Raw genomic sequence first — 15287 nt, 5'->3', positions numbered from 1 at the left:
ATTAATCGACTGTGACATCAGAATAAATGCCGAATATTAAAGCGAAAATTTCCTGGAGGGTGTATTAAAGCCTTGGGCACGCAAACAAATGGTAGCTATATCTAAATTTTGACCGATTATCTCCAATTTCAATAGAGTTCATACTTGGGCCAAACAAATGTTGTTTGGAAAATTTTATCTCAATCGGATAATAAATGCGACCTGCATTTTGTTCAAAAGTATACATGGACAGACGGACGGACTGACATGCATAAATCAACTCAGAAAGTGATTCTATGGAGATCCCCAAAAGTAACTATGGGTCTATCTCGCTTCCTACTCCATGTTACAAACAAATGCACAAAGACATAATACCCTGACCACCTTGTGGTGTAGGGTATAAATATTAGAAAATCCAGGGTCATTGAAAAAATCATAAAAATCTATGTTTCCTGGAAGGTCCTTGCAATAATATTCATAAAAGTCCCGGTGATAGAATATAACTTAAAACATCCTCTTTGTGGGATTTTGCTTTAAAAAGCGGCTCTTTGCTTTAATATAAAATTCCAAAGCGAGTAAGTCTTCAATTTTAATTGCGTTTACACGACTTGGAGTCACTGCCTGAAGATTTATAATTTTCTCCAAATCTACACCCTTGCCCATAGATAGCTACATTTCAAGTCCGTTTTAAATTTTAAGAATATCTCATTTTTTTCCATCTTACCAGTATACAAAAAGGAGCTTCTATACATTGCCCTTTTGGGTTAGACTCTCGTATTTCCTGCATTGTTGTTAGACCATGAGGGAAATGTAAATTGTTAAATGATCAATTTAATGTTTGTAGGGAAGTTCGAAATAAAAGTATAAAGTCTCAGCCGAATATATCAAACGAAAGGAAAAAATTTATGTACCCCCATCCAATAAATCTTAGCGAGCAGAATTCAATATTTAAAAATTACTTCACGTTTCCACCATTCAATGATTTATAAGAAAGAAATCGGCATTCTTAACATTTTCTGGGAGGAGAAATTATGACTGAGTTATGCCAATGTTATTACGCCGAATACCGAAAACAATAGCCATGAATACAAATGTGAACATTATCCTCAACTCACATTCCTCTTTATTCCAAATCAACAACACCCAATCCACAGCCATTCAGCCTCAACATTAACGGCATTTCCACCCCACCAAAAAAAACTCATACTTCCGCCAGGTTCAACAACAACTTCCGCCATAAACACGACGGAATGTAAGGATAAATCTTATCAATGTCTGTTCTAATTACCACAAGGGATTCCTTAACTAGTCAACGATGCTGGTGATAACATTGGTGATTATTTCCGGAAGACAATGGCGCGGCAGCAGCGGCAAAAACAACAAAGGACTTCATTCTAAGACCAATGTCTATGGCTCGTTAGATGGTGCTCGTGGAAAAGGCACAATTTTTATGGCCAAACAACTGTGTCACTATCTATGGCGGCAAAAGATGACATAGGAAGTTGGTTGGCTGTGTGAAAGAGGCCTTAACGACTATGCCGTCAAACAAGGCCAAGGTAGTTGTGCGACAATGTAATTTCCTCCACAAATGTTTTGTACTGGACTCAATAAAAAGTAAAAGAGATTTTTCCTCCTTTAAGCAGTGACCTAAGAACTTGCAGGATGTCAAGTATCGGGGATGTTAAGTACAATACTTGGGTTGGTTATTTTTTTCTTTTATTTTAAGAGTTCTTTCTAGGAGTTCCTTTCGTTAGCAGTTGGATCCCACAAAAGATAAGCCTCAAGTTGTTGCCTTCAAATAAGCCCAGTGCGACAATTATAGTTTCACGCTTTATTTTACATTTTCTGTGGACACAAATGACGAAAAGAAAAGAATATACAATACAATTACAGCAAAACAAGGCATTACATTGGTAAGCATCTGACAGATGTTTTAAAATAACCCACGTTTGTTTAAGGCCTGGAAAAAATACTTTTAAAAAAATCCACGTTTGTCTAAGACCTTGAAAAAATATGTTTTAAAAAAATCCACGTTTGTCTAAGACTTTGAAAAAATATTTTTAAAAAATCCACGTTTGTCTAAGACCTTGAAAAAATATTTTAAAAAAATCCATGTTTGTCTAAGACTTTGAAAAAATATTTTTAAAAAATCCACGTTTGTTAAGGACCTTGAAAATAATTTTATAAAAATCAACGTTTGTTAAGGACCTCGAAAAAATATTTTTAAAAAATCCAAGTTTGTTAAGAACTTTGAAAAAATATTTTTAAAAAATCCACGTTTGTGTAAGACCTTGAAAACATATTTTTAAAAAATCCGCGTTTGTGTAAGACCTTGAAAAAATATTTTTAAAAAATCCACGTTTGTTAAGAACTTTGAAAAAATATTTTTAAAAAATCCGCGTTTGTGTAAGACCTTGAAAAAATATTTTTAAAAAATCCGCGTTTGTGTAAGACCTTGAAAAAATATTTTTAAAAAATCCACGTTTGTGTAAGACCTTAAAAAATATTTTAAAAAAATCCACGTTTGTGTAAGACCTTAAAAAAATATTTTTAAAAAATCCAAGTTTGTGTAAGACCTTGAAAAAATATTTTTAAAAAATCCACGTTTGTGCAAGACCTTGAAAAAATATTTTTAAAAAATCCACGTTTGTGTAAGACCTTGAAAAAATATTATTTAAACATCCACGTTTGTCTAAGACCTTGAAAAAATATCTTGAAAAAATTCATGTTTGTGTAGACCTTGAAAAAATATCTTGAAAAAATTCATGTTTGTGTAGACCTTGAAAAAATATTTATGAAAAATCTACGTTTGTTTAAGACCTTGAAAAAATATTTTTAAAAAATCCACGTTTGTTTAAGACCTTGAAAAAATATTTTTAAAAAATCCACGTTTGTCTAAGACTTGGAAAAAATATTTTTAAAAAATCCACTTTAATTTATGGGTCCTTGAAAAAATATTGTTAAAAAATTTACTTTTCTTTTGATCCTTGAAAAAAATATTATTAAAAAATCCACGTTCTGTTGGTCCTTGAAAAATTATTCGTTACAAAATCCACGTTTCTTTTGGTGCTTGAAAAAATATTTTAAACTTTTTTTCTTCTTGGAAATATTTTCTTTTACCCCTTTAACCACTGTGAAATACCCCAAAGCTCTCCAGCTAGGAGAAGAGTGTGTCAGCATTTCTTTTCTATTCATTTATTCCCACCGTATTCTCTTTGGGATAATAGAGCATTTTTACAAAAAAGCTACTTTTTGGCATTTGGAACACCAACTAGTGTAGCTATTAAAAGGAACTCACGGCCAGAGGCTGATGACTGGCTTGCTCATAGACACTTTCTTGCAAACGACTTAAGATTATGGCCCACTAACACTTTGTGCAAATACCCACACCCATACACACACACAGCTTCATTGTCCTGGAGCCTTGCTTCTAAAGGGGAGACGCATTTCCCCGTTAAAATATTCCCCAACTGTGTGAATAAATGTTTCGATAATGTCTGTGTGAGAGTGTTGGGGATGATGCAGATGAAGGAGTATTAGTGATTTGTGATGTCGCTAGTTGTTGTTGTTGCTAATGCTGTTGTTGCCCAGAGTCTGGTGTATGCCATCCGTTGCTATTCTTTTATTATTTGCTTGTGATTGCACTTAATGTTGTCTTTATTTTTATTGTCTCACTTTGTTGTCTTCGTTTTCGTCGTCGTCGTTTTCTTTTCTTAGACAACTTTTATCAGTGCTGTGTAGTTTTGGCATTTTGTTTTCTTTCTTTGTTCTCATCGTTTATTAGAAGCTGCTGCTAAATACTGCTATTCATGTCGTCAATCGGTAATAAAACACAAAGCACAGTGGTTATAAGCGACTTTATTTTTTGGACAGAATTTCAGTCAAGAATATTTGCTAACATAATCTCTTCTTTCAGATTTCGATAAAAGCATGGATACTGAGGATTGGAAATGACCTCCACCAGGAAATCCGTCAATAGAGACTCACCTGGGGGCGATAAATGAAATACTCAGGACAAAGCTTCCTGACATGATTTGTCAAAATTCTCTAAACGTAAATCCATCAAAGAAAGGCGGTCCTAAAACTCCACGTTTATGGTCTAATGGCCCTTAAAAGAATATTTTTGAAAGTCCACAGTACACGAGATCGATAACGGCTTTACTCGGACACCTTTGGTTCATTGATAAAGGAAAAAATGAGATATTTGGGGATAGAAAATATCTAGAACCAAGAAGGAGAAGACAATTTTTATAGAGAGAGGTGTAGTAAGTAGTGTAGTCTAGTGTATGGTGGGATCTACATATAGATTCTCGTTTCGGTAAGGCCCCCATATTATGGCTTTACGTACTTTATGGTTTTTTGAAAAGTTTAGCAGCATTATCCAAACGGTCTTACTGGTCTTTGTAGTTTAAAGTGGAACATATTTGAATCCAGATATGTTTATAAAAAAATGTTTTCTTTACCCAGTGGTAAAGAAAAGGACCAACAGAAACGTGGATTTTTTAAAGAATATTTTTGAAAAGGACCAACAGAAACGTGGATTTTTTAAAGAATATTTTTGAAAAGGACCAACAGAAACGTGAATTTTTTAAAGAATATTTTTGAAAAGGACCAACAGAAACGTGAATTTTTTAAAGAATATTTTTGAAAAGGTCCAACAGAAACGTGAATTTTTTAAAGAATATTTTTGAAAAGGATCAACAGAAACGTGGATTTTTTTAAAGAATATTTTTGAAAAGGACCAACAGAAACGTGGATTTTTTAAAGAATATTTTTGAAAAGTTCCAACAAATACGTGAATATTTTAAAGAATATTTTTTAAGGACCAATAGAAACGTGGATTTTTTTAAAGAATATTTTTTCAAAGACCAATAGAAACGTGTATTTCTTAAAGAATATTTTTTCAAGGACCAACAGAAACTTGCATTTTTTAAAGAATATTTTTGAAAAGGACCAAGAGAAAAGTGGATTTTTTAAAGAATATTTTTGAAAAGGACCAACAGAAACGTGGATTTTTTAAAGTATTTTTTTGAAAGGACCAACAGAAACATGGACTTTTCAAAGAATATTTTTGAAAAGGACCAACAGAAACGTGGATTTTTTAAAGAATAATAGAAATTAAATTTTGCAAAAAAAAAATCCAATATTTCTCCCCTTTCTTCGCTTAAGACTTTAAGTGTCAAGCTCTTACCGACAAAACAATGTTTGGACGTTTTGATACTTTTAGACCTTCAAGGAATTTCCAAAAATCGAACCTTAAAATTCGGACTGAATCTAGACTGAATTAGATCGGATTTACCGAAATTCAGGACTTTTTGGCAGATATTGGCCAATTGGTGCACAATTAACCTGAAATTGTTTGAAAATATATATGGAGCCCATTTCCAAATCTAAACCGAACTTAATAATATTTGGCCGAGGTATTTCCGAGTTCTATAAGATTTCTGATAGCAAATATCATTGTTGTCGAATGCATATTACGGATTTGAGGGACTTAAACACAAAATCAGATGAAACATATATATGGGAGCTATAACTATATCTGAACCGATTTTCAAATGTAAGGTATTTGTTTCTAGGCTGAATTCGGTCGGATATGCCAATATTCAGGTCATTTGGACTAATATTGGCTAATCCGAAATCGTTGGAGAATACACTTGGGAGCTATATTCAAATCTGATCCGATTATCACCAATTTCCATAGGGTTGTTTGCAAAATTTCATCTCAATCGGATAATAAATGCGACCTGCATTTTGTTCACATGGACGGACAGACGGACTAATATGCATAAATCTTCTCAGAAAGTGATTCTATGAAGATCCTCAAAAGTAACTATGTATAGGTCTGTCCCGCTTCCTTCTCTATATTACAAAAACAAATGCACAAAGACATAATACCCTTACCACTATAAACACATGATTTTCCGACAAGGCCCGGGATACCCTCCACCATTTGGAACTAATTTGGCAATTTTCCAAAAAAAAAAGATATATTTATTTTATTATTTAAAACTTAAAAAAAATTGGTGAAAAAGCTTAAATCATCAAAATACCGTATATAGGGAGGGCGCGTTATATGGGGGCTATATGAAGACGTGGACCTGCACAGACAATCTTCTGTGATAGGCTGTAGTATTCATTACGAACTCCAGATACCAAATTTGAAACAATTCCGGTGGATAATGTAGCTACAATCATCAAAGTACCGAATATAGGGAGGTACCGTTTTTTGGGGGCTATACAAATGCGTGGACCTGCGCAGACAATTTCCTGTCATAGGCTTTAGTATACATTACGAACTTCAAATACCAAATGTGAAACAATTCCGAGGGATAATTTTTCGGGAGATACTGTTATATGGGGGCTATACGAAGACGTGGACATGCACAGACAATTTTCTGTCATAGGATATAGTATCCATTACGAACTTCAAATACCAAATGTGAAACAATTCCGATGAATACCGAATATCGGGTGGTACTGTTATATGGGGGCTATACGAAGGCCTGGACCTGCATAGACAATTTTCTGTCATAAGCTGTAGTATCTAATATGAACTTTAAATACCATATTTGAAACAATTCCGGTGAATAATGTTGTCATCAAAATACCGAAAATAGGGAGGTACCATTATACGTGAACCAACATGACCCATTTTCAATACCAAAAGTCCTGCATACATAACATATCGACATCGCTAAATCGATATAGGATTGTATACTGTTCAAGAATATATATACCCTGAGGGGTCTAACATGTATATTTCGAGGTGTTACAAACGGAATGACAAACTTAATATACCCTCTGTACTATAGTGGAAGGGTATAAAAACAATGTATATTTATACCCTCAGCCATATGGCTACAGAGGTTATATATAGCATTTTCAGATTAAATGAAACCTTTTGCAATTCAAATGAAACTTTTTGCAGCGGAAATGAAACCTTTTGCAGTGGAATTGAAACCTTTTGCAGTGGAAATGAAACCTTTTGCAGTGGAAATGAAACCTTTTGCAGTGGAAATGAAACCGTTTGCAGCGGAAATGAAACCTTTTGCAACCGAAATGAAACCTTTTGCAACCGAAATGAAACTTTTTGCAAATCAAATGAAACTTTTAAATTTATAGAAGGAAAAATAACAAAACATTTTTATTTTTAGTAGTTTTTAAATTAAATCAATTAATAATTAATAATAATATAACTAATATATTGACAAAGAGGATTTTTTATTGATTATAAATATCTAAATTTATTTATATTATTTTTTTAATTTTCTATTATTGTAATAACAAATGGTTCTTTATTGATTTGATATAAAATGCTTCCATATTATTAAATTCCAAATGCTTAACGCTAAAAAGAGAAATTTAACAAATTTTGCGCTTTATAGGTATGGCCAGGACTGAAATGTGAAATTAAGCTTTACCACAATTTTTTATAGTTATAGTATACTATTAATCTTACCTAATAAAGGATTACCGCTTCGCAGCTTTATTGATTATGGAGAAAGAGCAGTCGTGATTTCAATAGACAGATAAGTGGAAATCATTAAATCAACTATGATCATGATTGTATATACTTTATGGGATCTACGACGAATATTTAGAGGTGTTACGAACCGAATGACAAATTTAATATATCCTCCTTTACATGGAGGAGATTATAAAAAGATACCTAATTCGGGTCCTTTGAAAAAAATACCTTGAAAAACTTTTTTCAATCTTTCTGCATCTACTCTTGTGTTTTATGGAAGCTTTAAGAAAAAAAAATTATAAAAACATAAATATTAATAATCAATAAAAATTCCTCTTTAACTATATATTAGTTATAATTAGTTAATTTAATTTTAAACATACTAAAAATAAAAATATTTTGTTCTTTTTCCTTCTAAAAATCTAAAAGTTTCATTTGATTTGCAAAAAGTTTCATTTCGGTTGCAAAAGGTTTCATTTCGGTTGCAAAAGGTTTCATTCCCGCTGCAAAAGGTTTCATTTCCACTGCAAAAGGTTTCATTTCCACTGCAAAGGGTTTCAATTCCACTGCAAAAGGTTTCATTCCCGCTGCAAAAGGTTTCATTTAATCTGAAAATGCTATATCATTTGATACGGCCAAAACGTGCCTAGTAGAAATAACGGTTTTAGACCCTAGGTCTCTTTGGGCCAAATCCGTTTCAGAACATTTGGAGTCGATCTAGCGATGTCCGTCCTTCCATCCGTCTGTCTGGCTGGCTGGTGCGAACTATAACTCTCGAAGGGAGTATCCGATTTGTTCCAAACTTGGTACATCGTAATATTTTTCTCAAACTTAGATCGAGTTCGGAGATGGACAATGCCCCAACTTTGCAAGTCCAAATATTTGCATCAGTGCTAGGTCAGGTGTGAAAATGGACAACATCGGTCCATTCCTTCAGGTACCTCCCCCACAAAAGATCGAAAATTTGAATATTCATTAAGCTCATAAAACGCGAAATTAATATCGGATTCCGTTTAGACTTGACACATCTGAATATTTCCATCAACACAGGATCTGCAAAAAAAAAATGGTCAAGGTTTTGAATAACCAAAACGTTTATAAAATCCGAAATAAGCGTCAGGTTATCTTTATATTTAACACATCCCATTATTGCCACTAACAAAAGATCCTTTGTGAAGGTGGGATATATCGGTCCACACCTTCTGGTACCTTCCCTACAAAAGCTCAAAATTTTGAATATCCATGAAGCTCATAAAAAGCGAAATTAACATCCGATTCTATTCAAGACTTGGTACATCCCAAAATTTCCATTAACATAACACAGTCCAAACCTAGCACGTCGCAATATTTATATCATATTTATTTAAGTCCGATACGAAATGACCAATATTGACCCATTCCTTCGGAACCTGCTGCATAAGGGGTTAAACATTTGAATAATCATAACAGAAGTCAAAATATTTTTAAATAATCGAACATTGGCTGAGGGTATACATCTGTCGGCAAAACCGACCGATACTTTTTTACTTGTTTTAAGTACTAATATCCACACATGCTCCACATCGTATATTAAGAACTCTAGCTACGAGTATTCTACTTCGTATTGAGCACATCTTAGCACATCCATAAATTTATGGTTTTTGAAAATAGGTTTCGCAGAGCTACTAAAATTTACCTAGGGCATCTTTCAATATTTTCAAATATTTTCTTGTGAGTCATAATTTAATAAAATTTAAGAGCTTTCGATTAATTCTGAGTAATGGATACAGACTAAAGGCTAATGACACAATGCTGGATATAATATAATATAGACTGACGAGGTACTTAAATAATGGTCATATCATTGTAAAAATGATGGTCAAGACATTGAGAGTCCCCTTCCTTATTCATTTTTATATTCCCCTATTCAAAACTTAATCACTGTGCAATAGGAAAACAGCTTTAGATGCTATCATCCACGCTTTCCTTTTGTTTTATTCGATAGATATTTCTTATTTTTTTTGTTTTGTAAAATCTCCACCGTTTATCCCAGCAGTGTCACCACTACCACATCACAATCCCAAGAAAACGAAACCAGGGCAACCAACTGAGTAGCAGCTCTGTTGAGTGATTGAGTATTAAATTATGGCAAAGTTCTTAAACGTAACGTGATAATGCTCATGCGAACAGAGATGACGGTGAGTGGAGAGTATGAGGTGTGAGAAGAGGATGAGACCGAAGATGATGATGGTGTCTTTGTTCTAGACCAGAAAAGAGATACTGGAAAAGGTAGATATCAGGCCATAAACATGGTTTAGATGATGTTCACGCTTCATAATTGCTGTATCAAGTCCTAAAGCATTGTTTTTTTGTTGCACCTCCCTGGATGTTTATCTAAATGGACGTATAGATGGTTAGCTCTCTTTCATAAGTAGATGGATGGATGGATGGCTGACTGAGAGTGACTAGCTAGTTGGTTGGTTGACTGGCTGGTTGAATGTTGGTAAGATTATAATGTTGGACGCCGAACATAGCCATTATTTTCAAGATGGTTAGATCTTCGCTTCGAATGCAAGTGTAAGGATTATAAGGAGGGCAAGAGTAGTTTGTGTTTTTTTCTCACCCAACACATCTTTGACTTTTGATAATACGGAATTAAAGCATATTATCCTTGTATATGTTTGCATTATTAAATAAAAGAAAGTGGTATAACCCCGAAAAGAGAGAGAGAGAAAGCGAAGTGTAAAAATAACAACAATGCCAATAGGCAGCCTAGAGATTAAGGAGAAAAACCTGATGCGGATAACAATTCGTAGAACAATGCACCAAAGCATAGAACAACCGCAGAGATAAGTAGAAAGAAAGAAAGAAGAAAAAAGAGGACAATCTGGCGTTTACCGTGATAATGTAAAGTGTCACTTGGCAAGCTATCAATGTGTGGCTTATGTTTAGTGTATAAAACAATGGAATGTTAATAATATTCAATTTCAGCCACAGACAATGCCAAGAGATTTGGAGAAGTACAAAACGGCTTCATTTATTTTTTTCGGAATAACCGCTAAAGTCATTTTTTTATTTTTTATTTTATTTTATTTTTTTTTTTTTTTTTTTTTTTGTAATGAATTGATAACAGCAGAAATGTTTAAGCTGGAAAAATAGTGATTCATGGCAAGGTCATGGTGAGTATATAAACGAGGAGGGCGGATTCGTCAAACTGGCGAGTTTTAATGATAACAAGTGCGGTCAGCAGCATTTTTTGGTGAGATGAAAATCTCTTTTTGGAATTATAGCCTCTGCTGAGTAGAATCCAAAACAAGTAAAAAAGTATCGGTCAGTTTTGCCGACAGATGTATACCCTCAGTTCTCTTCACCCTCGATGGAGTGGGTTTTGAAAGAATCGGTAAATATTGTCCAAAAAAATCGGATCATCGGAGTGGACCGATATTGCCCATCTTTACACCAGTCCTTGGGTTAATATAAATATTTCGATGTATGATATTTGAAGACAATTGGACTCTTACATCACATTTTATGAGAGTTGTAATTATTTAAAATGTTGACCCTTTGTGGGGGAGGTACTTGATGGAGTGGACCGATATTGTCCATTTTCGCACCTGACCTAGAACTGGCGCAAATAATAAGATTTGCAAAATTGGAGCAAACTCGGATAATCGTTTCTCTTTCTGTGCAAAAAATATATTTTATTTTTGAAAAAATCGACCATTTGTGGGGGAGGTACCAGAAGGAGTGGACATATATATTCCATCTTAACACCAAAGCTTGGGTTAATATAAATAGTGGGATGTGCGACATTTGAAGACAATCGGACTCTCACATCAAATTTTATGAGAGTTGTAATTATTTAAAATTTTAACCATTTTTGGGGGAGGTACCAGAAGGAGTGGACCGATATTGTCCATTTTCGCACCAGACATATCAATGATGCAAATATTAGGATTCGCAAAGTTGGAGCATAATCGGATTACTCTTTCTCTTTCTGTGCAAAAAATGTATTTTTTGAAAATTTCGACCTTTTGTGGGGGAGGTACCAGAAGGAGTGGACCGATATTGCCCATCTTAACAACAGACCTTGGGTTAATATTAATATTTCGTTGTAATTATTTAAAATGTTGACCATTTGTGGGGGAGGTACTTGATGGAGTGAACCGATATTGTCCATTTTTACACCAAACGTAGAACTGATGCAAATATTAGGATTTGCAAAGTTGGCGCAAAATCGGATTATCCCTTCTCTTTCTGTGCAAAACAATATTTTTTTTGCAAATTTGGACCTTTTGTGGTGGAGGTACCAGAAGGAGTGAGACCAGAAGGAGGAGACCGATATTACTCATCTTAACACCAGACCTTGGGTTAATATAAATATTGGGATGTGTAAAATTTGAAGACAATCGGACTCTTAAATCACATTTTATGAGAGTTGTAATTATTTAAAATTTTAACCATTTGTGGGGGAGGTAATTGAAGGAGTGAACCGATATTGTTTTGATTTGCAGTGAACCGATATTGTTTTGATTTGCAAAGTTGGAGCAAAATCGGATTATCCCTTCTCTTTCTGTGCAAAAAATATTTTTTTGGACCGATATTACCCATCTCGAAACTCGATCTAAGTTTGACAAAAATATTACGATGTACCAAGTTTGGACCAAATCGGATACTCCCTTCGAGAGTTATCGTGCGCACCAGCCAGACAGACGGACGGACGGGCGGACGGACGGACATCGCTAGATCGACTCCAAATGTTCTGAAACGGATTTGGTCCAAAGAGACCTAGGGTCTAAAACCGTTAACGGCACGTTTTGGCCGTATCAAATGATATATACCCTCTGTAGCCATATGGTTGAGGGTATAAAAACATTTACTTCAACCGGGCGGAAATCATAAAGTGAGTGAGACCGTTATATGGGGCCATACCAAAAACAGGAACCTCTATATATAATTTTATACTTCAAGGATTGTCATCCATCCACAAATACCAATTTTTAGACAAATCCGACAAATGAAAAAATATGGCAAAATTCATCAAAATTCCGAATATTATGAGGTACCCGGAACTACACATACAATATTTCGCCACACGAGCTACAACCCATTACGAACTACAAATTGTAATTCCTGGACAAATCCATTAAAAAATGTACAAAAATCATCAAAAAAGTGGATCTATACATACAATGTTTCGCCACCGGAACTAAAACCCCATATGACCCACAAATACCGATTTTTATACAAATCCGTTAAAAAATCTGACAAAAATCATCAAAATACCGAATATCGGGGGGTGGGAGGTACCGTTATATGGGGACTATACCCAAAATGTGGGCCTATATATACAATGATTTGCCACCGGAGCAAGAACCCATTATGACCTACAAATACCAATTTTTAGACAAATCCGGAGAAAAATGTGGCAAATATCAACAATATACGGAATATCGAAAGTTACCGTTATAAGGTGACCAAAATATGGACCGATACATCTCATTTTCAATACCAACCATCCTAGGCACATTACAAATTGTTCTACTGAATTTTGACGCTCTACGATAATGTGGGCTGTATCGTGATTTCAAAAGACAGAATTTTATGCTGATCATGAATATATATATATATATATATATATATATATATACTTAATGGGGTCTACGATGAATATTTAGGAATGTTTCAAACAGAATGACAAAGTTAATATACCCTCCATTCCAAGGTTGAGGGTATAAAAAGGAAATATTAACCATATTTTAAGATTATGTTTTCTTGAAAAGATGTCTCCTCTATTACCAGCCTATTATTCATGGGGAGATATAGCTTTATCTCTGTTTTGCATTCTGGTATTTCATGTTTTATTAGACCAAAAATTATGTATCACCTCGAAATATTGTTCCTGGACATCTATATATATAAAAAAGAGGAAAGTATTTGTAACAGATGAAAAGATTTTCCTGAAAATTTTCAAATAAATAGAGTGAGATGAAAAAACTGCAATCAATTCCAGACTGCTGTCATTTGCAAGCCATTCATTCGACAACTGTTAAAATTATTCCAGTGACACCTCATTATATTGTTTACAAGCGTACAAAAGTATTTTGGTGAGGATTTTCCAGACCAGCATCGCTCGTTACCGTGATACTGGTAGCGTAGCCCGAAGTCAAGGAAGTGAACGGAAGAAAACAGCAACATCAGCAGAAATGGCTCGAAAAGTAAAGAAGCGATGAGATCGAAAACCGCGTCGCAGTGGCTGAAAAATAGCTCTTGAGCTGAAATTATCGCAATATTCCATTCGGCAAATATTAAAAAATGAGCTCGGGGTAAAGCCATTGACATTCCAAAAAATGCACGAACTTACAACAGAAAGAAAATAGACTCAAAAGAGCTAAAGACTTGCTTCGCTTGACCGAAAGTGGTGAACTGTCGAATTTGGTTTTCTCCGATGAGAAAACATTCATTGTCCAGCAGTTTGTAAACAAAGAAAATGATCGTGTTTATTTGCCAAAGAAGTCAGCTGAAAACTGAAAATATGCACCTTCGGTTGGCCACCAGAACTCAAGCGCCGGCCATGGTGATGTTGTGAGCCGCCATAACAGCCGATGGTCGCTTTCCGCTCGTATTTATCGACCGTGACATCAGAATAAATGCCAAATGTTATCGCGAAAATATTCTGGAGGGAGTATTAAAGCCTTGGGCACACAAAACGTTTTGGCCGCAGACCTTGGACATTCCAACTGGCCCCATCGCACTCAGCACGCGCCACCCAAAAATGGTTACAAAATGAGGTTCCTCGCTTCATTTCCAGCGCACAATGGCCACCAAAATCTCCGTATACCAATCCGTTGGACTATTGTGTCTGGAGTATTTTGGAAAGCAAGGTTGGCACTAAAAAATATCATAATTTCGATCACCTCAAGCAAACGCTTCGCCGGAAATGGGCCAAAATACCGCAGAGCAACATTGGGCAGCGTGTGACGGTTTCATTGGCCGTTTGAAGGTCATAATTCGTGCCAATGGTGACCAATTCGAACAAATCTAAACTTATTCTAAAATTTAATGCTGTTTCCGACATTTATTGCTTTCATTCAATATAATTAAAAAAAGTAAAAATTATGGCGTTTGACTTTGTTGCAGTTTTTTTATCTCACCCCGTATATACTAAAGTTATACTAAATGGTATTATATTTGGTAGGTGGGGAAATTACAGAGCTGAAATAATGAAACTTGATGTAAATGCCACGGTTGGTTTTTGAGATTGTGATATGGAGATTAGTTTGAAAATGCTTACTATAATTGTTCGAAGAGTACCATATATGGTATTGGGTGAAGGTGAAGGTGAAGGGTTAGGGTTGGAATCCTCAAATTTTATATTGAGATCCCAGTTTGGTAGTTGAGATTGAACGATGGAATTGGTTTTGACAATTTGTACTATAATTGTACGAAAAGTTCTAAGTGGTGCAAAATTGATTATCGGGTGAAGGGATAGCACTGGCATTCCGGAATATTGAGGTATCTCTCTTGGTATCTGAGATTTAGATATGGAGGTGGTTGTGGAAATATGTAATATACAGGGTGAGATGAAAAAGGGCAAGTTTGGCACTAAAATATATCAGAGTGTCGATCACCTCAAGAAAGCGCTTCGCCGGGAATGGTCAAAAGTACCGCAGAGCAACATTCAGGCAGCGTGTGACAGTTTCATTTGCCGTTGGAAGGACATAGTTCGTGCCAAAGGTGACCAATTCGAACAAATCTAAGCTTATTCTAAAATTTGATGCTATTTCCGACATTTTTTGCTTTCATTCAATAAAATTAAAAAAAGTAAAAATTATAGAGTTTGACCGTTTTGCTGATT

The sequence above is a fragment of the Musca domestica genome, unplaced genomic scaffold, assembly GCF_030504385.1.
Source record: "Musca domestica strain aabys unplaced genomic scaffold, Musca_domestica.polishedcontigs.V.1.1 26, whole genome shotgun sequence".
Classification (NCBI taxonomy): Eukaryota; Metazoa; Arthropoda; class Insecta; order Diptera; family Muscidae; genus Musca; species Musca domestica.
The sequence above is the reverse complement of the archived record's forward strand: the minus strand, read 5'-3'. Positions refer to the sequence as shown.